Source organism: Emydura macquarii, unplaced genomic scaffold, assembly GCF_026122565.2.
Source record: "Emydura macquarii macquarii isolate MOO-44397 ecotype Brisbane River unplaced genomic scaffold, CSIRO-AGI_Emac_v2 contig_1119, whole genome shotgun sequence".
Taxonomy (NCBI): domain Eukaryota; kingdom Metazoa; phylum Chordata; order Testudines; family Chelidae; genus Emydura; species Emydura macquarii.
Window position 1 is genome coordinate 9,584,481 of NW_027131256.1, and position 20,086 is coordinate 9,604,566.

At 45.1% G+C, this 20,086-nt stretch overlaps 1 protein-coding gene across 3 annotated transcripts in view; it reads left to right on the top strand.

Annotated features, from left to right (window-relative positions):
• Positions 1-20,086, top strand: part of ST3GAL6 (ST3 beta-galactoside alpha-2,3-sialyltransferase 6) — a 75,251-nt gene that overhangs the window by 3,394 nt on the left and 51,771 nt on the right. Inside the window, exon 1 of one of the 3 annotated variants that reach the window (XM_067546134.1) lies at positions 195-529. The exons of 1 other annotated variant lie outside the window; for it this stretch is intronic. The gene's annotated coding sequence lies outside the window, so the exon portion shown is untranslated. Of the gene's footprint in view, positions 1-194; positions 530-20,086 lie in introns of those variants that run through there. One more of the 3 variants, XM_067546136.1, reaches the window with a different exon arrangement.

Below are 20,086 nucleotides of genomic sequence, written 5' to 3' on the forward strand. Positions count from 1 at the left end.
ACGTCACTGTAGACTCGGGGCCACGCGTAGCCGGCTGCCTTATCGCACGGGCGCTGGACCTTGCTGCGGCTCGCTCAGCCGAAAGTTTTTTCTTTCTTCCTTCCTTTCTGCTCCAGCGCGGCTTGGGCGGGGCGCCGCTGTGCCCGCTTCCCTCATCCGCTCGCAGCTGGGTTAGGGCAGCGGCTAGCCTCGCTGTGTCCGGCCGCGGAGGCTTAGTTTGGGGGAGGAGCGAGAGGCGCTGTGTGTGGGTGTGTGTCCCCTCTCCCGGCAAAGGGCAGCTGTGGCCGCAACATCTGGCGGCAGCCCGACCACGCTCCACGGGCTCCCTTCTGCGGCGGCCGCTTTCGGGCCGAGGCTCTGGTCGAACGCAGCCTAGCCCGCCCGAGACAGCCCCATGCCGGGGGCGGCGTTCCCCGGTTAGCCCCCGCTTCCCGCTCCTGGACCCTCCGCAGACCGCCCCGCCTGGGCGGCGGGCAGGGAGAGCGGCCGGATGCCCGTGGAGAGCCGCTATCGCAGCCGCTCGGGCAGGGTGAGTCCAGCGCCGGCGCGGGGGGAAGGCGGGCAGCGTCCGAGGGCTGGGGCGAGGCTGCGGCGGCCCCGGGTCTGGGGCTGGCCCGGCTCGGGGGACCCGGGGCTGGGGGGCTGCTCCGCGCCGTGGCGGCTCGTTCGGGGGCAGGACGCTGCGCCCCCGAGGAGGCCCCGGGCTAGGGGAGGCCGGGGCGGCTGAAAGGCGGGCTGTGAAGGCGGGCTCCGCGCTGCGGCTTCTCCGGCTCCTCGCCAGGCGGCGGGCCCCAGAGCGGCGGGCCCGGGGAGGGCGGAGGAGGGACGGGGAGAGGCGCCGGGCGATGGGACCGTGGCACATAACGGGACGGGGCGTCCCCAGCGCTGCCCGCACACCCCGCCGTCTGGCCGGCTTCCCCGCGCCCCGGCACCGCCCGGATGCGGGTCTCCGCCTGAGCCGGGGAGCCCCGAGAGCGTGGCCGGCCGGATCCTAGGGAGACGGCGTGGGACTGCTGCGAGCAACGTCTTCGGAGCGGCGGGGCGGGGCGGGGAGGGGACGGGATGCCTGCCTGCCTGCCTGGGCCCACTTCAGCCTTGCTTCCCATCCCAATCTAGTGCCAGCCGAAGAGAGACCGGGGGAGTAACTCACCCCTCAGGCGCCTCGATTTCCTCTGATTTCTGACAGCAGGAAATCATTCCCCGGGCCCGCACACAACGCGGCCCGCCAGTTTTTGTGACAAGACGCGGGGGGGGAGGGAGCGATCGGGAGGAGTAAAACGACTTCGTGCACTTCTCGAATGAGCACAGATCCCCGAAACATCAGATTTTTTCCCAAGCTGTTACATACAAGTCCTTGGCCCGTAGCTCACCAGAACTGAAATTTGCACGGTAGGTGCTCTCATTCTTAGGATTAAGAAGTAGGGGGTGGGGGGGAAGTAGAAAGAGACCGTGTCAGCTGGAAACCCAGGCCACTTTAAAAAGGAGTGAAAGGTAATTTTGGATACTGCATCTGCTTCTAGTGGCCGACCCCTTTGCATAGTTCTACCACCACATTTAAAAATCATTTAAAAAAAAAGGGGGGGGGGGGAGGTCGGTCGAGGTTCTCTTTCTTTCTGTCTCTTTTTCCTGTTTGGAAAACCCCAGGCAAATGGAAAATCCTTGTAACAAAACCGATTATAGGCACAGTGCTGTCAAATGCAGTCAGCAGACCAAGCCGAAGAGCAATCCCCTCTTAGCCTTTTTCAATTACAGTAATCCTAGGTGTTAACTTCTAACAATAGTCAGTAAAAAGCCCTCAAACAGAAGTGATTGTTTTGAAGTTGTGCGTTAATAAGAGTATCAAAAGATGAGGTGGTTTTTCTTTTTCCTTACTAAAATGTAGTTAACACCAAATGTATTTGCAAACAAACAAACACCAAATGTATTTTAAAAGTGGACTCTTTCTTAAATATTATGCAAGTCCAGCAACTTTTTTTGTCATTGAAAAAGCTCGAAGAAAGCTTCTATCCGCATGCTGGTTTTTGGCAGCTCTGCAGAGTATGATTTGATTTTGGCAGTCAATATTCAGATTATAGTTATTTAAAACTATGAGTCCAATCCTGCAGTCTTTATTCAGGCGCAGATTCCACTGAAATCAATTATAGGCCTGAACCGAAACTCACTGAAGTCGCTGGGGGTCTTTCCACTGACTTTAATGGGACAGGACTGGGCCCTATATCAACCTGAAATTTGGTAGCCAAATTGTAAAATGAAATCCTAATTTCTTCATTCTTTGTCTCTTCCACCACCAGCACACTCTTTATGTCAAGTTTGTAATGCAAAAAAAATATTTTTGTATTTACATGGTTCTAAAACCATTAGGAAAAGAGAGCTGGCTGAAGGTTCAAGACCTTAATGTTGGGATGAGATTGTATCTGTAATGACAGTTAGTTTGTTGCATTGTAGCCAAACTACATGAAAATAGTAACCAAAAATGTGTATGTTGCACACTGAAAAACTTCTATAGCTATTAGATTTCTTATTTTCAGTTAAAGGTGATTTCAAGGAGGGTACAAAAATTAAAGATGTGCCTTATTTTTTGCTTCTTTATGAAGCATAAGAAAAGTCAAAATAGCACTTTTTACCTTTTTTTACGGTGGTCAGGTGCCAAAATTTTAACAAGGGCTCTCTCAAAAGTTTTCACACCCTCTAAAGGTAGGGGTTCTCAAACTTTTTTTGCTGCGCCCTCCTTTGAAAATATTGTAGGCTGTGATGATCCACCCCCTCCACACTCACCCTTGGTACTGGACATCGCGTTGGCTGCATCAGTGCAGATCCCTACGGAGCTAAGTAACCATATCATGCCACCCTTACTTCTGTGCTGCTACAGAGCAGTAGTGCTGACTTCAGAGCTGGGCACCCAGCCAGCAGCCGCTGCTCTCGGGCCCAGCTCTGAAGGCAAGGAAAAAGGTGATCTTATGACCCCCCCTCTTTTTGGGTTGGGACCCCCAGTTTGAGAAATGCTGCTCTATGGAAACTTAGAATTATAGAAGATTAGATTTGGAAGGGACCTCAGGAGGTCATCTAGTCCTGCTCAAAGCAGGATTAACTTTAGCTAAATCATCCCAGCCAGGGCTTTGTCAAGCCGCAGCTTAGAAACCTCTAAAGATGGAGACTCCACCACCTTCCTAGGTAACCCATTCCAGTGCTTCACCACCCTCCTAGTGAAAAACTTCTTCCTAATGTCCAACCTAGACCTCCCCCCCCCCTGCAACTTGCTCCTTGTTTTGTCATCTACTACCATTGAGAACAGCCTAGCTCCATCCTCCCTGGAACCCCCTTTCAGGTAGTTGAAGGCTGCTATCAAATCCCCCCTCATTCTCTTTTGCAGACTAAACAAGCCTAGTTCCCTCAGCCTCTCCTCATAAGTCTTGTGCTCCAGCCCCCTAACCATTTTTGTTGCCCTCCGCTGGACTCTCCCCAACTTGTCCACATCCTTGTTGTAGTGGGGGATCCAAAACTGGACACAATACTCCAAATGTGGCCTCACCAGTGCCAAATAGAGGGGAATAATCACTTCCCTCGATCTGCTGGCAATGCTCCTCCTAATGCAGCCCAATATGCTATTCGCCTTCTTGACAACCAGGGCACATTGCTGATTCACATCCAGCTTCTTATCCACTGTAACCCTCAGGTCCTTTTCAGGTCTTTGTGGAATTCCCTGGGTAAAATATCCTCCCTCCACCAAAAAACAAAAAAATTCCCCCAACTCAGCTATTCCATTCTTGTCTCTAACCCAGAAGTGTTTTCCTGTTTTCTTAAAAAATGGCAATCAATGTAAACAGTGTTGAGTATGAATATAAACATTCTCCTGCCTTATCTGTAGAATGTTAATGCGGAAAAAGCAGGAAATAGAACTGACCAGTGCATTTTCATTGTCCAAGATAAACAGGTGTTAAATTTCTAAATAATCGGATTAAAAGCCACTATCCTGTCTTTTAATAATCGGATTATAAACCCTGGTTTCCTTGGTTTCTGTGGTGTCATAAACCTACTTAATTCTTCATCTCCACAAGTAAAAGAGGTACAATTTCTAATGTGTATTTTTAAAAAGCTCTTCTCCCCTCCCCCCTTCCAAAAAAACCTTTCAGCCCTTCTTTATACATGAAAAAGCAGTGTGTGAATTTAATACCTTTCCTTTGCAGGTCACTCTTAAGTACTGGAATTGAACTGCTTTCACTCTGGTTCTCTAACTTACAGCTCAGCACTTGATTTATTTGCACAACAGTAATCTGCAGTACAAATAGGTACCTTCAGGGCAACATAAATTTGTAGCATTCTGTGAAAATATATAGGTAGTTTGAGGTTACTGGCATGGTTTGTGTAATGAGTGTGTTGAACAAGAAGTTTGGTTAGCAATGTCACTTCCTGTTGCATTTAAGCACATATAATTAAGTGCAGTGAGGTACTTAATAATACGATTCCTGCTGGGTACATGTCCTTATTTTTAGAAGGCAGATGTTTCTTAATTCCTTCGTAGTTTATTGCATTAGGACAGCTCTTCAGAGGATCAGAGTAGAGGAATGGTTAATATTTTGGCTTTAGAAACAGGTTACCTGGCACGGACACCAGGCCTGATTCTCACTTACACTAAGGCCTATTTACACCACTCTGGCAGCACAAATGGGGGCTCCCTTGCTGGTGAACAGCTGGCATAAGGGTTCTACGTTGCCTCTGCTCCCAGCTCCGATATAGAGGATGTAGCTGGAGCACATTGTGCTATGGATAGTCTCTGCTTTTCATGACCCAGAGGGGGCTCTGGGAAGCTCAGCATAAGTTAGAGCAGCCCTGAGGCTACTCTAATTTACCCTTTCATGGGCCCAGAATATGGGGCTCACATTCTCCATTGTGCCCCAGAGTCAGTAATGGAGAAATGGAGAGTCAGATCTAATGTGAGCGGGTTGTAAATTGACAGTTTAAAAAAAAACAAAACCCAAGGCTTTTACTTAATATGGTGCTCTTGGTTTAGAACCAGATTATTACAACGAAAGCTTCCTGTATTGGAACTTGATAAAACCCCTTGTTTGTTCTCCATTAACCAGTAGGAAACTTAATGGGGATGCTGGGACCCTCATTTTCTGCACAGTTCTAACTTATTTCAAAACAGGAAGGTTCTAGTCCTTGCGGGTGCAGTGAAAGCTTTCAAAAGACGAACTGCTGCAGAGCTTTCTGTCTGAATCTGGACAGATCACATTCTCATGTAGCAGTAGCAAGACTCTGGTGTCTTTCACTACTGCTTCTTAAAACCCTGTGGCCAGCAGTAAGACTGGAAGGGGGTGCAGGAAACCCCATCAACTTCATTCTGCTAGTAGAGATCAGAACTGAAAATATTCGTAAGGTAGGAGGGCTTTAACAACAAGAAATGAGTCTGGGGAAGGGGAAGAGTGGAGTGACCCTCTTCCAGTGACCAGAAGTCTCTAAGGTTGGGAAAGGGAACGTATGAGAGAGAAAACTTGTTCTCTTTCCAGCAACCAGAAAAGGAGATTTATGTTTCTTCTGCGTTCTATCTGTCTGTCTGCTTACATGATCCCCCATCACTATAGTATCTGAACACCTCACAAACATTAATAAATGTATCTTTCCAGCACTTCAGCTAGCCTGAAGCGAATAAGCAGGACTGAACCCCTGAGCAGGGTTCAGGGAGAGAACCCTGTTAGGAAACTCAGGGTTTGTGTATACAGCAATTAACACGTACGGCTGGCCCATGTCAACTGGCTCGGCCCGTGGGGCTGTAGAACTGCAGTGTATTTGTTTGAGCTTGGGCTGGAGCCTGGGCTCTGGGACACTGTGAGGGGGAAAGGTCCCAGAGTCCAGGCTCCAGCCCGAGACAAAACAGATCCACCACAATTTTATATCCACACTGGGCAAGCCCGAGTGAGCTGACACAGGCCAGCGTGGGTGTTTAATTGGTGTATACACATACTCTCAGGGCTTCTCTAAACACAGAATTTTGCATGAAATTAACTAAAGGCATGAGGTTAAGCCAATTTAGTTAAGACAGTGCAATTCTGAATTTGCCTATACTAGTAAAAGTGCTGAGGTTAGCTAATGTGTAGCAAATCTTGACCTTTTTCAAAGCATAGAATAGATGGAGGTTATCATGTTCTACTCCAGGTTAGAAGGAGTTCTCAGACAGGGGGGTCATGACCCCTCAGTGGGTAGCGAGGTTATTATGGGGGGGTCATGAGCTGTCAGCCCCCCATGCATGCTGGTAACGATGGCATGGCATTGGGTGGGTGGGGTTCATCATAGCCTGAAATATTTTCAAAGGGCGTCCCAGGAAAAAAACGTTTGAGTACCCCTGACCTAGGAGAAGCCTAAGGTTCACCTTTATCACCTTAACTGAGTTAACACCATAGCTTGCTTTGTCTGCCCTAGGATCGGATGACATTCCTAGCATGTAAACATACATCTTCTCTATTGACAGGACCAAAGTTGCACTGGTTTAACTAAACCTCATGTACCTTAACATTGTACCTTTAATTAAACTGACACAACTTTACATTTAGACTATGTCTCAGTGCCAATCCCAGCAAATGATTGTTGGCTGGCGTCCTCACCAACATATTGACCAGGCATGCCACTTTGCTGGTAGCTCTCACCTTTTTCCCTCAACCAACTTCATCTTTCCTGTTGGTTTCTTTGGCAAGCAGTTGACTAGTCAAGTTTCCAAGCCCTGAATTTATCACAAACAACACGTTATTAAAACTGAACATAAAATAATGTGCTTGTCAGCAGTTGTGCTGCTTTTCTTTAAAACTTTTTGTATTAAATTGACCTTGGGCAAATCACTTCATCTCTCTCTGCTGTGGTTTTGCCATCTGTGAAATGAGGGTAATGATACTGATCTCCTTTGTAAAGCACTTTGAGACCTACTGATGAAAAAGCACTAGATAAAAGCTAAGTATTAAAAGTTAAGTGTTGTTATTCAATTTTGCTTGAACCACGAAAATAGACTAGTCAATGGTGCTTCCTGTGCACTGACAATGCTGCAGTCTTTGGATTGCAGACACGGTAGGGGAATGTTGAAATTCGTGCTCAACACTCTTTTCATTGGTTGTCATTTTTTAAAGACGTTAGCAAAACGCTTTTGGTTTAGATTTAGTAAAACTTTTTAAACAAACACAGAACCTATATTTTGGGCCTAGACTATCTGAGAATGAATGCCACGTTTTAAAAATGCCGCCTCTTTTTCACACTTTACAAAAGACACTTCTGCAGTCAGGATTCTGTAAGACAGACTCCTTTGGGGCTTGATTTTTCAAGCTTGGATGCCTAAAGTCAGGTAACTGATCAGTGTTTAGATGTCCAAATGTGGGCTTTAGTTGTCTATCTGCAGGCACCCGAATTTGGCCCTTCATGTATTTATGCACAGCTGTGCTTATAAAGCAATCCTGTGAACTTTGAAAAGCCCTGTAGCATTACAAGATAGCACGTATCTGACCAGTGCCTCATCTTAGGGCTCACTGGCTCTTGCCCTAACGTGATGCATTGGTCAGTTGTTATTTTGTAATACTATGTGGCTTTTCAAAGTGTATAAGTTTGCTTTATGTCTCAAGCTTCTAGAGTAAAAAAATTGAAAGAGATCTTTGAAAATCCGCACTCTATAACAAAATAAAAAGCTATTTACTTGATTGCCTGTAGTTTTCATGCTTTGTTGGAGTTTTATGGTGTATGCGATGTCAACAGCATAGCAAGGAGGTTGAGAGGTCACCGTGGAGATGGAACTGAAGTTGCTGTTAAGGGAAGTAAAGGGCTGAGGTCTGGCAGAGCAAATAGGAGGCGGTTTTCGGTGATAGAGTACAACATCAGTGATTTCTGATAAAAAGAACTGCATTTTTATGCTGAAGTGGAATTCAAGTCCTACACTGTAATGTGCCAGCTGCAATTCAGGTTAGACTGATTCTTCGCTTACAGTGAAGCTACTTTGAGGAAAAATGAATTTGTGTTATAAGAGGGTTCCACTGTAATGTCCTGACTTGCTGGAGTACGGCCCACATTTTGCCTTAAAGTCCATGCATCATGCTGTCATTGACTTGAACGGGAGCTATATGTACATGCAGCCAAGGGAGGAATTTGGCACTTAGCCAAGCTTCCAATTTGAAGAAAAGACTAGGATCATTATAGGCATTAAGAATTTATGGAAATGCAAAACTGTATTTGTAATATTTCTAAAATATTATGTTAAAAAACTGACTAGCAGAAATACAACATTTTGAGAGAGGTGTTCTTTTGTCTATCCAGTGCGAAGTAGCTTTGGCTGAGAAAATAGAGAACTAAATTGATGCTAACAATTGGTAATCCGATATAACAGAAGTCACTTCAAATGATCATATGGTGCAAATCCTCAACCCAGCATCCAGCCTCAGTAGCTAGCTTAGGGCATCTCTACACTTTTAACTGGGTGCTGCTGGCGTGTAAGTGCATTAATTGATCCACAACAGTACTGTGCAATACATTTTTACACACACAAAGGTTTTCCCGTGATCAAGTAAGTGTTGCCCTGTATTAGTGGCCACATAGCACACTGCTGTTTTGCACTGAGTGCACAGTGTTCTGCTCAGACATCTCATGGTACGTTGTTCATCCGTTGTTGTATATGCATTGTGGGAATTTTTGCCTGAGGATTGTGGGATTCCTACCAGCAGGCAATGAAATCAGGGATTTGGGGCCAGACTCATCATTCGTCTTTCCATGAGCCAGTGCCTGCAGACAGCATGGAGGAAGCATGGATCGCTGCAATCCTCACAATCCTGAATATAAACAGACTGCTGCTAGGGTATGTAACGTCATGCCATGGCTACAGAGCATGACCGGGAAGAACAGCAGAGGAGAGTGAAGAGTCTGAAAACAGTCAGTCACTTCTTCTACATCTTTTCCTGCCACAGATTCACTCAGAGCGGTGCCGCTTTTGGGCTCGCCTAATGAGTACTGGCTCATGGCAAAGGAGTGTGCTCCAGACCTGGGATTACCAGCAGTGTTGGCAGGACAACTTCAGGATGTCAAAAGCCACTTTTTTTGAGCTCTGTGGAGTGCTGACTCAGGGGCTGTATCAGTGGACCACCAACATGGGGGCTTCCCGTAACATGGAGAAACACATGGCTATCACCCTCTGGAAGCTCACTATCCTGGATTGCCTATTAAGAAAGTGCTTTTCTTCTGGGTCATAAGACTATACAATGTGCAGGTGGTTATTAATGGCTTTGCCCATCTGGGTTTTCGTTATTCTCTTGAGGCCATTGTTGGAACCCGGGTGTCTATTCTTTGGCCCCATCCCACTTTCGACCTCGGACAGAAAGTCATCTTTCTCCATGGTGCTGAGGAACGTTCATTAATGTTTATGTGGAGTATTCTGGGAAGGTCCATGAAGCCAGGATCTTTCAAATCTTCAAATCTTTCACGGCGGCGGCGGGGTTCCGTGGGGGCGGGAGGCAGTGCCCGCTGCCGAAGTCCCCCCGCCGCAGAAAAGGGACAAACGGCAGCAGGGTTTTCGGCGGCAGGGTTTCGGCGGTGAGCATTGCCCTCCCCTCCACCCCACTGAACCCCGTCGCCGCCGCCGAATTCCCCCCTGCCGCCAGGTCCAGAACAAATGATTTTGCGGGCCTTATATGGCCCGCCGCGGGCCGGACCAAATCATTTCGGCCCGCCGAGGGCCGAACGTTCCCCACCCTTGGTCTATATGGACATTAATGACCTCGCCATCACTCCACAGACATTCTAGGAGTAGCAGCTTGCCCCTTTGCTCCCCTGTCTTATGAAACCTTTCATTAGATAATTAGGTAGGAGAAAGAAACTGTTTAATTATACCCTAAGTTATTGCAGGCAGACTCTGAAATATGCATCTGGAAGACTGACAAGTCGATGGAAGATCCTGCCATGGCGGCTGGAGGCTGATATGGAATATATTCCTACTATGAGAACTGCTTGCTATATTTTGCATAACTGTTGGGGGAAGCAAGGGGGGGGGGAGCCTTGCACAAGGATGGCAGCAGACGGTGGATGCTCTTGCTGAGAATTGTGATCAGCCAGAGGAAAGGTGTCCAACAAGTTATGCAAACACTCTGGCAAATAAGAACTATTTTGAGTCAAGGGCTCACTTCTGAGAATAACTTTTAACATTACTGCACATTTCATGTCTTTGTTTGTGATACAGTTTATTTTAACACAGTGTGTGTTTTGATAATGTTGTTGTGCATGTATGATTGTGTTTGTTTTGCCCAGAATCTTGTGCAATAAAAATACAGACTAGTACACTGAGAAAAACTGTAACATTTTTAACATTTTGTTGAGCAGTCATACTGAAGTGGAAAATTAACCGCACATCTGCTCCATGAGCACAGTCTGTTTCTCCATGGTCCAATGAGCTGTCTCTCCCATTTGCTGCTGAAGTGTTAAAGCAAATAATCAAATTTAATTTTTTTAAATGGTTTTTTACAATAAAAGCGTCACAGCTGAATACAGTCCCTTTGTTTTATTAGTCATGTTTATCAGTAATTTGGGAGAAGGTGGGTGAATCAAACTTGTGAAGGGCTATGTGTTTTGAATTTTTCATATCACGATAAGAAGGCATATAAGAAAAGTTCAAGCAGTCTCTGGCAAAGCCTATGCTACGAGCTGCGGGGACTGGTGATTACAAGTCCATGTGCTAGATAATATTTAGACCAGCATGGTGGCATCCTGTCAGGCCTTATAAATGGCCATGTGCACAGACAGCTGATCTTTACCCACCCACCTTAAATTGCATTTCCATTTATAGTTTAATATTTACAGTTATAGGTGACTTCCACAATATGGATATCCCATTCACAGTTTGCTGGGCTTTGCTGTCTACAACAAAAGGTTTTCTGGTATTGTCAGCATCTAGTACTCCAGAATCAGTCATCTTGTCCACAATGTACAGTAGTATTGCTAGCATTTGATGCTCCTGAATCAATTGTGCTGTCCAAAGTATTCTCTGGTGCATTGATTACACACCTAGCAAAGATACAGTTGAGCTACTTGTAATAAGAGCAGATGGTTGTACCTCTCCGTACAGTCAATTGTACTTGACCTGATTGTATTTCTACTGGAACACCTTTGCTCTACTGCAACACTGGTATCTATCATGGTTGTACCCCTCTCTGAGCATTTCGTGTGGTAACCCCTTGTATAGTTCCAAGAATTCCCACCTAGTGCTGGCAAGGTGGGCAGAATAAAACTCCTCTCCCCAGGGGTCTATAAAGTCCAGAACCTCATTATAGAGGTTCAGTGAAACAATGATTGGGAATCTGGAGTATGACACACTGGTATGTGATCTCCCCACACATTGGTATTGCAAAGGATGGCACATTGGGGTGAGTGAGCATTTGAACAGCAGTGTGACGTGGCACAGTAGATGGTACACAGGTACACAAATGGGCAAGCAAAGTAACCCACAAAGCAGTGTGGGATACCATTGGGAGGACGCGGAAGATGCGCTGCATTGGCAATGAGATATACTGCACCCATACCCACTTTGCCACAGGTGAAATCATCCTGCACCTGAGCAGACACCGTTCCAAAGTGAGCTTAATAGCACGCTCAAAAGCCAGTTGATTTGCAGCATTACGTTCATGTATGAAGGCATGACGTTTTGATGCCAAGCATCTCAAGGTGGCCCGCAATGAGTGTGAAGTGTAGACAAGCCCTTAGTTGCTGGGGGATGCATAGGGGAAAGAGAGGGAAAGAATCCTGCAGCCTGAGGTGGTGGAGCTTGCAGACTGGCTCTTAGACTCAAACACACATCCGCTCTGGAGTTGTGGAAGGAGGTGAGTTTCCAGCTGGGACCTGGTTCTCCATTGCAAAGTGAGTGTAAAATGCTACTATCTATGTGAGACTAGAATTCAGATCTGATGGCATTTTATACTCACTTTGCACAGGTGCAAAGGTACAAGGCAGAGGAGAATCAGACCTAGGAGAGCCATCATTCTTTGCCTAGCTTACTATCACTTCACTTCAGCTTTGAGCTTCAAGCAGTGGGTCTCCCCTCCCCATAACCCTGCTGTATTTTTGTGCAATGGAATAAAAGCACCAGGACTGCAGAGGCAAGGGCAAAACCTTAGGTACTTTTCTGACAGGCAAATTAAGGTGTTTGTTTGCTCAGCCAAGACACCATAATAAGATATTTGAAGCTGTGTTTTAGCCTTGGCTCCCCCACAGACTACAATGGCAGTGACTGTAAATGTGCTTTGGTCGTTTGAAGGGATGCTGGCGTTGTTTATTCACAAGATTGGATCTCAGTGAGAAAAACATCCCAATGGTTATAACCACCTGCTGTGATCTGCATAAAATATTTAGAGCCAACGGGGAAAGTTTTGAAGCCAAGGGGGGAGTTGGAGCAGCTGTCTGCTGAGTTTGAACAAGCAGATACAAGGGCTATTAGAACAGCTCAGTACAGAGCTATATGGCTCATGGAGGCTTTGAAAGACCATTCTGACAGTGAGCCAGAGTAGTGTGCATTGTTGCAGTGTTCTCTATCTGGCCCTGCTCTTTTGTGGCCATGTAGGGCTTGTGTAGTGATTGCAGTAGATGTAGGAATATAACATTGTCAATGATAGTATTATTTTTGGTTGTCAATGATCTCTTGAGTTGTGTGACTGTGAAGTAACAAGTAACAGCTGAGCATCTATGTTCATAAAGATGAATTATGTTCCAAATAATAAAATGTTATTCTGTAACAATCAGTACCAAAAAAAACTATGCAATTTTAAAACAAATATATTAAAAACTTAATCAAACTTAATAAATTAAGAGAACAGAACTTACGAAGGCGAAAGAACATTTCTGTCCATTTCAGCTACACATACACAGAGTGTGGCTTTCACAGATCTGTGTATGTGAAGCTGTGCTTGTCTTTAATGTCCCCCTGGGTGGAATGGTGGGGTAGTGCAGTGACACCTGTTGCCAGGTGGAATGTTGGGAAGGGAGAGTGCGGGGGTCCTGATATTGAGTTCTCAATGGACTGCAGAGGGAGGTGAGCCTGGGATTGTCAAACTGCAAGTCCACCAGAGTCTGCAGCATCTGTGTTTGCTGCCTGAGAAGCCCTATTACATCCTGGTGCACCTCCATCTCCTTTTCCTGCGCCTTTCTCTTCTCCAGACTGTCCTCAGTAGGCATCAGCTAGGCCCTGTGCTCATGGTCTGATGTAGTACTGGTTTTCAAGATCTCCTGGAACATGTCCAGAGTCCCCCCCCCTTTTTTTTTTTTCCCCCCTCCTCCTTATCTGGCTCAGGTGTTCTGTGGATGTGGAGAGGGGAGCCCAGACTGTGAAGGCTTCAGTCACAGCAGCTGCAGATAAAACTCATGCAGATACCATTGTCAGCGCATTCAGTACAAAAGGCAAAACTTAAGATGCTGAATTCACTCCCCTTGCTCCTCAAACGCTTTAAGCACTATGTTCACACGTCTGCTTGGATTTGCTTGTGCATGGCGGCAGTCACAGCACCAGCCATGGGCAGTATAGCTTGCTGGGGGGAGGGGAAGGGAAATGAGAAGGTAATTGCTCGACTGCATGGGTCTAGTTGTACAGCGCAATGGCACAGAATACTGGCACCGTTTTCCACAGCAGGTGGTGATTTTAGCTGATATCTAACTCCTGAGGGTAACGAAGGCAGAGAGAGCACAGCTGCTGCTGGCGTCCTGAAGCCAACTGGGCCCGTATGCTGCTAGCCTGTTTACTGCAATGGTGCCTGCTGAAGTTATCGCTGAGTGGCATTGAAAAGTGTCTTATCACAGAGGAAGAAATAAGGCACTCTAGAAGGGAATGAAAAGCAGATAGCAACTCTACTGCTCTTGTTTGTATCACTACCTCTCCTAGCATGAGTAAATTAATGAAAAGTCAGAAGACCGTGTCCTGCTACTTTGGGGGGGTGTGGTCATCCTTTTAATTGAAAATGTGTCTACTCACATAGCCAAAGGTCCTACCCCTGCATCAGGCTCACCTGTGCTCATCTGGCTGAACTGCGATGGAGTCAAAAACAGATCCTGGCTCACTGTGCAGCTCGATCTCCCAGTTGCCTGTTCCCCATCCTTCTCCTTCCTCATCCACCACCACCTCCTCTTTGCTGTGACTTGTGACTTGGGCACTACAGTGCTTTTGGGGGTGGGGTCTCCACCAAGGATGGCATGCACTTCTTCGTAAAAGCAGCAGGTCTGCAGCTTGGTGCCAGATTGATTGCTGGCTTCCCCAGCTTTCTGGTATGCCTGTTGCAGCTCCGTGGCTTTCCTGTGGCACTGGTGTTGATCCCTGCTGTAGCTCTTCTGCTGCACCCCCTGAGCAATCTGCTCATAGACGTCCACATTTCTGTGGCTGGATCAGAACTGTGCCAGCACAGCCTGTTCTCCCCACAGGCCACGGAGATCCAATATCTCCTGTCTACTCCAGGCGGGAGTGCTTCTGGAGTGCGTAGGTGGCATGGGCAGCTGTATTCAACAAAGGGGAGCCGCTAGGTGTGTTCACCCAGCAGCGCAATCAGGAAAAAACATTTAAAAAATCGGTGGGGCTTTAAATGGGATGTGGGGGGCTTCCAGTCTCTGTGACCCTTGGCACCGGAGTTCACAGTGCTGACCAGAGTGGTCAGCATGGGGCATTGTGGGACAGTGCTGGAGGACAGTTAGGGTGGACATAACTAAAGCAGCGTCTACACTCTGACTGCATTGACCTGCGTACACCAACTGTGGCACTCTGACTCTTGGGGAGGTGGTGTTATTAAGTCAGGGTCATGAGGGACTTATGTCAGCAGGAGATAAATTGAAGTGTAGACACCTGCACAGCTAGGTCGAAGTAAGCTACCTGGTGTTGACCTAACTTTGTAGTATAGACCAGGCCAAATACAGTAGCAGTATGAGGTAGTTCATGTACAGGGTTGGTTTTTTCCCTTGTTTTCATCTTTGTCATTGTGGTTTGATTTCATTTTTTCAATCCAAGGGACCAAATGATACTCTTAATACTCAGTTCTTCTCACTGATTGATTTGTGAACATCTTTAATTAGAAAATTAATTGTATGTTCCCCGTCATTTTGTATCGCAAGTTGATTATCTGATGAATCCTTTACTAGCCTATGATTTTTCATTTGAAAATCATAGTCAGGTTACGTCTACACTGCAAGCTAAGGGAGTGATTCCTCTGCAGGCATGCACATACTTGTCATAGCTCGATGAGAGCTAGTGGAAGCGAAAATAGCAGTGCAGCTGCAGTCGCACACGCAGCAGAGGCACAGATTAGCCGTGTTGAGTACATCCCCACCGGTTTCAGGAATGTTTGAACTTAGCATGGCTAAGCCATGCCTCTGCTGCTGCTGACCATGCTACTGCGACTACAGTACTATTTATACCCATGCTAGCTTTCATCAGGCTACTGCGAGTATGTCTACACAAGCCGTGGAATCATACCCTTAGCTTGTAGTGTAGACATAGCCTAAGGGACAATAGGATTTAACGCTGATCACTTACAGGTATAAGTTTATTGATGCCTTCCCCCTATATTGTAGGAGTGCCACCTTGAGGGCTAAATATATTGCTAGCATCATCTGTTATGGTTTTTTAATCAGATTTGCAACTCAGCTATGTATTTACTAAAACTTTCAGCTCTGCTTTGCATTATTGGTTATGTTCATTTGCGGATAATAAATTCGTGTTTAAAAAAACCCACAGCATTCCAGAGATCATTTGCAATTTTGCAAATAACACTTACTGTTGTATGTAACAATTCTTTGATAGCTGAAAAATCTGTATAAACACTGGTTTGCATATTACAGAATTTCTCATTAGTGCTCTGCTTTGGCAGTGTGTATTTTGTTTTAAAGAAAAAGATCAACAAATATATTAAAACTGGGAAAGTGAAACCACATCTATAAACAATTGTGTGAGCTTTGCAAATGTAATATTTAAAATATAAAAAATTTGAGCCCTTCAAACTTGACACTGCCCTGGTTTCAGGTTTGGATTTAGCTTCCTCACAGTGACTAATAGTTAAGATGTTACCATAGTCCTACTTTTAAATTTCAAAATCAGAAAGCAGTGTGAATTTAAAGTCAGAAAGGTGTTGGGTTGACAGTCCTGAAGCTGAAAGTCCTCCATGTTATCCAAAGAAAAGAGCATAAGCAGTCGTAGTGCAAGCTTTCTTCTTGCTGTCCTGCAGCTTTTAGCTGAATTCTGAACTGGAAGGACCACTGCCGAGGAAGAGAATAAATGAGCTTCCAGGACTAATTAATATGTGTGGAGAAATTTGATGACTTCCGTCCCCCGTCCCCCCCAACTTAGCTTTGCATTTTTTATCAGTTCATGCTGTCAGAATATTGAGAGTCCTAGTCTTCCCTCCTCCCCCCCCATCTACACATACACCACAGACTGGCTCATGAATTCTGTTTGTAGGTTGTAATTTTGCCCTGAAGGATTAAGACAGTTGTTTTGGCAACGTTGGCTGGTGGAGAAAAGATGTGAAGCAACATAGCAATCTCACACCCACATATGCCAAAAAGGTCTGGTAGGGCTAGAAGTGGCCAGGTCTACATGCATTCTACCTCCAGAATCTGTGTTGGGGCCTGTGTTTCCAAGGTTCACAACCTCATGATTTGCAAAACCAGAAACAGCAAAGTATTAACAGTTGCAAGGGGAAGGGCAACTGCTGCCCTGTATTTCTGTTGGTTGTGAACCAGATGAGTGTTTCATGGTTCTTTGGAGCTGTCCTCAGGGATCGTAGTATGGGTAGCTTGGGATACTCAATGGAAGGCAGGTTGTCCCTCTCCTGCATAACTAGAGATGAATGTTCCGCAGCTCTCAATAGGAGAGGGCAGTTGAAATGGGCATCTCCTCTGCTGCAAATCCAGTAACAGGTCCTTCTTCTGGCCTTATGCCTCCTCTGCTCCTCCTCTAGTCTTTGGGTATATGGCAATTGGCAAAGCCTGAGGGAGTCTGTTAATGAAGCATGTGAATTTTAATTGGAATTTTGGGCAGTTGGAGCAAGGTGGGCTATCCCTCATGATCACATGGAATAGATTCATCCTATCAGAAAATCAGCACCAGTAACACATGGCTTATGCGGCCAGTCACAGCCAACTAAATTAAGTTCAGAATGTGAAAAAGGAACACCTTTGCTCTCATGCAGTTGCAGCCGTCCTGATCACTACAATTTTTGTTTGCACAAAGTTTTTGAAATGTTGTGAACTTGGTTGCATTCCATAAACTGTGAACCAGGCATGTTTTGATGGAAAGATAATTTTGCTGCAAATATTTCTAAAAATCTCTACTATTCAGTCTTTGCTCTGCTTATTGGAACTGCCAAAAGAGAGGCCAATTTTACTGATGATGCTTTTTTAAAATTTTATTTTAAATGTAGACAACGGTCCATTAGGAATTGCAGAGACTGCTCATCCATTCTGCCAAAACCAACCAGGCAATCTACAGACAGTAACAACTTTTGGTCACTATTGTCCCAGGCAAAATTTGAACCAGTGATCTAAATTAAAATGTTCTAATTTGGGGTGTCAAACGTATGTCCCAGAGTGACTGCAGCTACCTGATCTATTTATGTGACCCACAGGGTATGTCCAGATTCTGCAGAGTCTCTGTTTTCTTTTTCTTTTTAAAAGTAAGCTTCTAGCCCTCATGATGTTAAAAAACCTTCCCAACACGAAGCAAGGGTAAACTGATGCAATGTTACCTCCCTGAGTACGCGGACAGGCTGAATCAATGGCTTGAAGAGGCGTGAACCCTCCAGTCCCCTAGTAACTCCACTGGAGTATCAACCACAATGATGACATTTTAATGTCAACAATAGCTATGGCATTGCTGATCCTTTTAGTGGATGGAATGTGAAAAAGGTTGAAGAGAGAGAAGGCCAGGAGGTGGAATTTGGGAATTGCTGCAGGGAAGGAAACATGGTGGGAAGAACAAAGGAAAGATGTAAATATAAGGAAGAGGGAGAGAAATCAAGGAAGGCGGAAGGGAAAAGAAGAGATACCAAGGGCACAAATCGCAGTGGTCCAAAGTTGGGGGAGTGAGGGGTGGGGTGGGTCACATTCTTCAACTGATTGATCTTGAATGTGACAATAAAAAGTACTATATAAATAATAGTAAATAAAAGTTAGTTACTGTTTAAAGGCCAGGTACTATCCCCCATCTTTGTGCAAACCTCCCATTGACATCACTGGGCAATGTGTTGTGAATGGAGAGAGCTCTCTGAAGTCCTAAATTTATGTCCTGGCCCACAAACCAGAACTAAAAGTAGAATTCAGCTCTTTCTACCAAATACATTTGGCACCGTTGACCTAAATTCTATTATAGGCTTCATGAGCTATCCAGCCCCACATCAAGGAGTAGTTTTAAAATATAAGACGGGCTTTGTGTTCAGTTACGCTGTGGATTTCTGCATGCAGGAAGGAACTGCGTGGTTTCTTTCTTTAACTTAAATGGTACGTAGAACTCAAATAGCAATCACAAGCAGAACTTTGCAGCTCTCCCCAGAACTGTTGACTGCCATGACCTTATTTCCTGTGTAATAAGCAGCAGCACTGTTTGTAGTAAAGGAAAAGGGATCCTAACCACAATCGTGCTAAATGAAAAGAAAATTTTCTATATGCCAACTATCTCTCTGTGCCGAATGTATTGTTTCCTTGCTGTGTTCTTCCTAAAACGCTTATAGTCCAACTAATTTCAAAGAATATGGATGCACCTGTATAAACTTAGATTGTAAGTTCCCCATAGTTGGGCTTGGCAGAATTTGATGGTCTCTCTCTCTCTCTCTCTCTCTCTCTCTCTCATTTCAATGGATAATATTTATGTTTATTTTTTAACAATTTTTTGGATTTTTATCTATTTAAGTTTTCACAGTTGTGGGGAAATTATTGGGGGCAGGTCAGACAATGGATGGGGGTCTGACTTATGTAGTGACAATTGACACAGATTTATAATCGTTAAAACACAAATGGTCAACATTGCATGTCAAAATATATGCATTAAATATCCTTAAATCAAACTCTAATAGGTTCTTAAGCAGCATTTTTCTTACTTTGCCCTATTTGTAACTTCGCTTATCATTAATGAACCTTTTTTTTGGGGTGGGGGGGGGTGTGCGTGTGTGTGCGTGTGTGTGTGTGTGTGGTGAAATTGGTGTTTACTGACCATTACCAACAGAAATCTAATACTTCCAAACCTAGCCATAGCAGCCATGGCTTCATTTGTTTTTACCATGCCCTAGCACAATAGAGCCTCAGCCCTGATTCAGGCCTCTGGGTGTTACTGCAAAATAAGTCACAAATAATAATGATTCTACTTAGGCCAAATTCTTTTTTCTTTTATACCGGCGAAAATCTGGAGTAGCTCCCCTGAAGTGTAGCCTATAGAACTAGCCTGCTTGCTTGCATTATTATTAGAGATATTTTTCATATATATTTTGATATGATTGTGTGATTAAATAATAAAATTATATATTTTATTCAGCTGTAATGCAAAGTGCCTTCCAGACTACATCCTGGATGACAGCTACCGTTAGTATATATATATATTCAACCTTTGGCTTAGATAAGTATCAATGTATAACAGGATAAGACACACATGGTCATAACCTTTACCCTAGAGAAATCAAGGGACATTAAAAGGGGAAGGAGCTGTCCCCGGTTACGCCCAAGAAACTTTACAAGAACACCACAGAACCCACAATAAGCTAGAAATAACAAAGGTGAGATAAAAGACCACCTGGAAAAGGATGTGGATACGTCAATAATACGTACGAACCTAGTAGCCAATAGATTATATGTACCCCAAAAGTTTGGAGGTGGAAAGGCCAAGTATGGGCCGGGAAGGAGGATCCATATTCTTGGGGGTATAAGAAAGATCAAATCCAGCTCATCGGGGCAGTCGACTGTCAGCTACCCCTGCTTGAAGTTTTATTTAGTGTTAAGATTCATTCTTTTATTTTATATTCTTAAAGTTGTCATGTTGTAATGTTAGTCTTAGCTTATAGCTCTTAGCTTTGAAGCAGTGCTTATTCCACTCAACTCCAACTTGAGAAATTAGACAGCTCTTTCAACC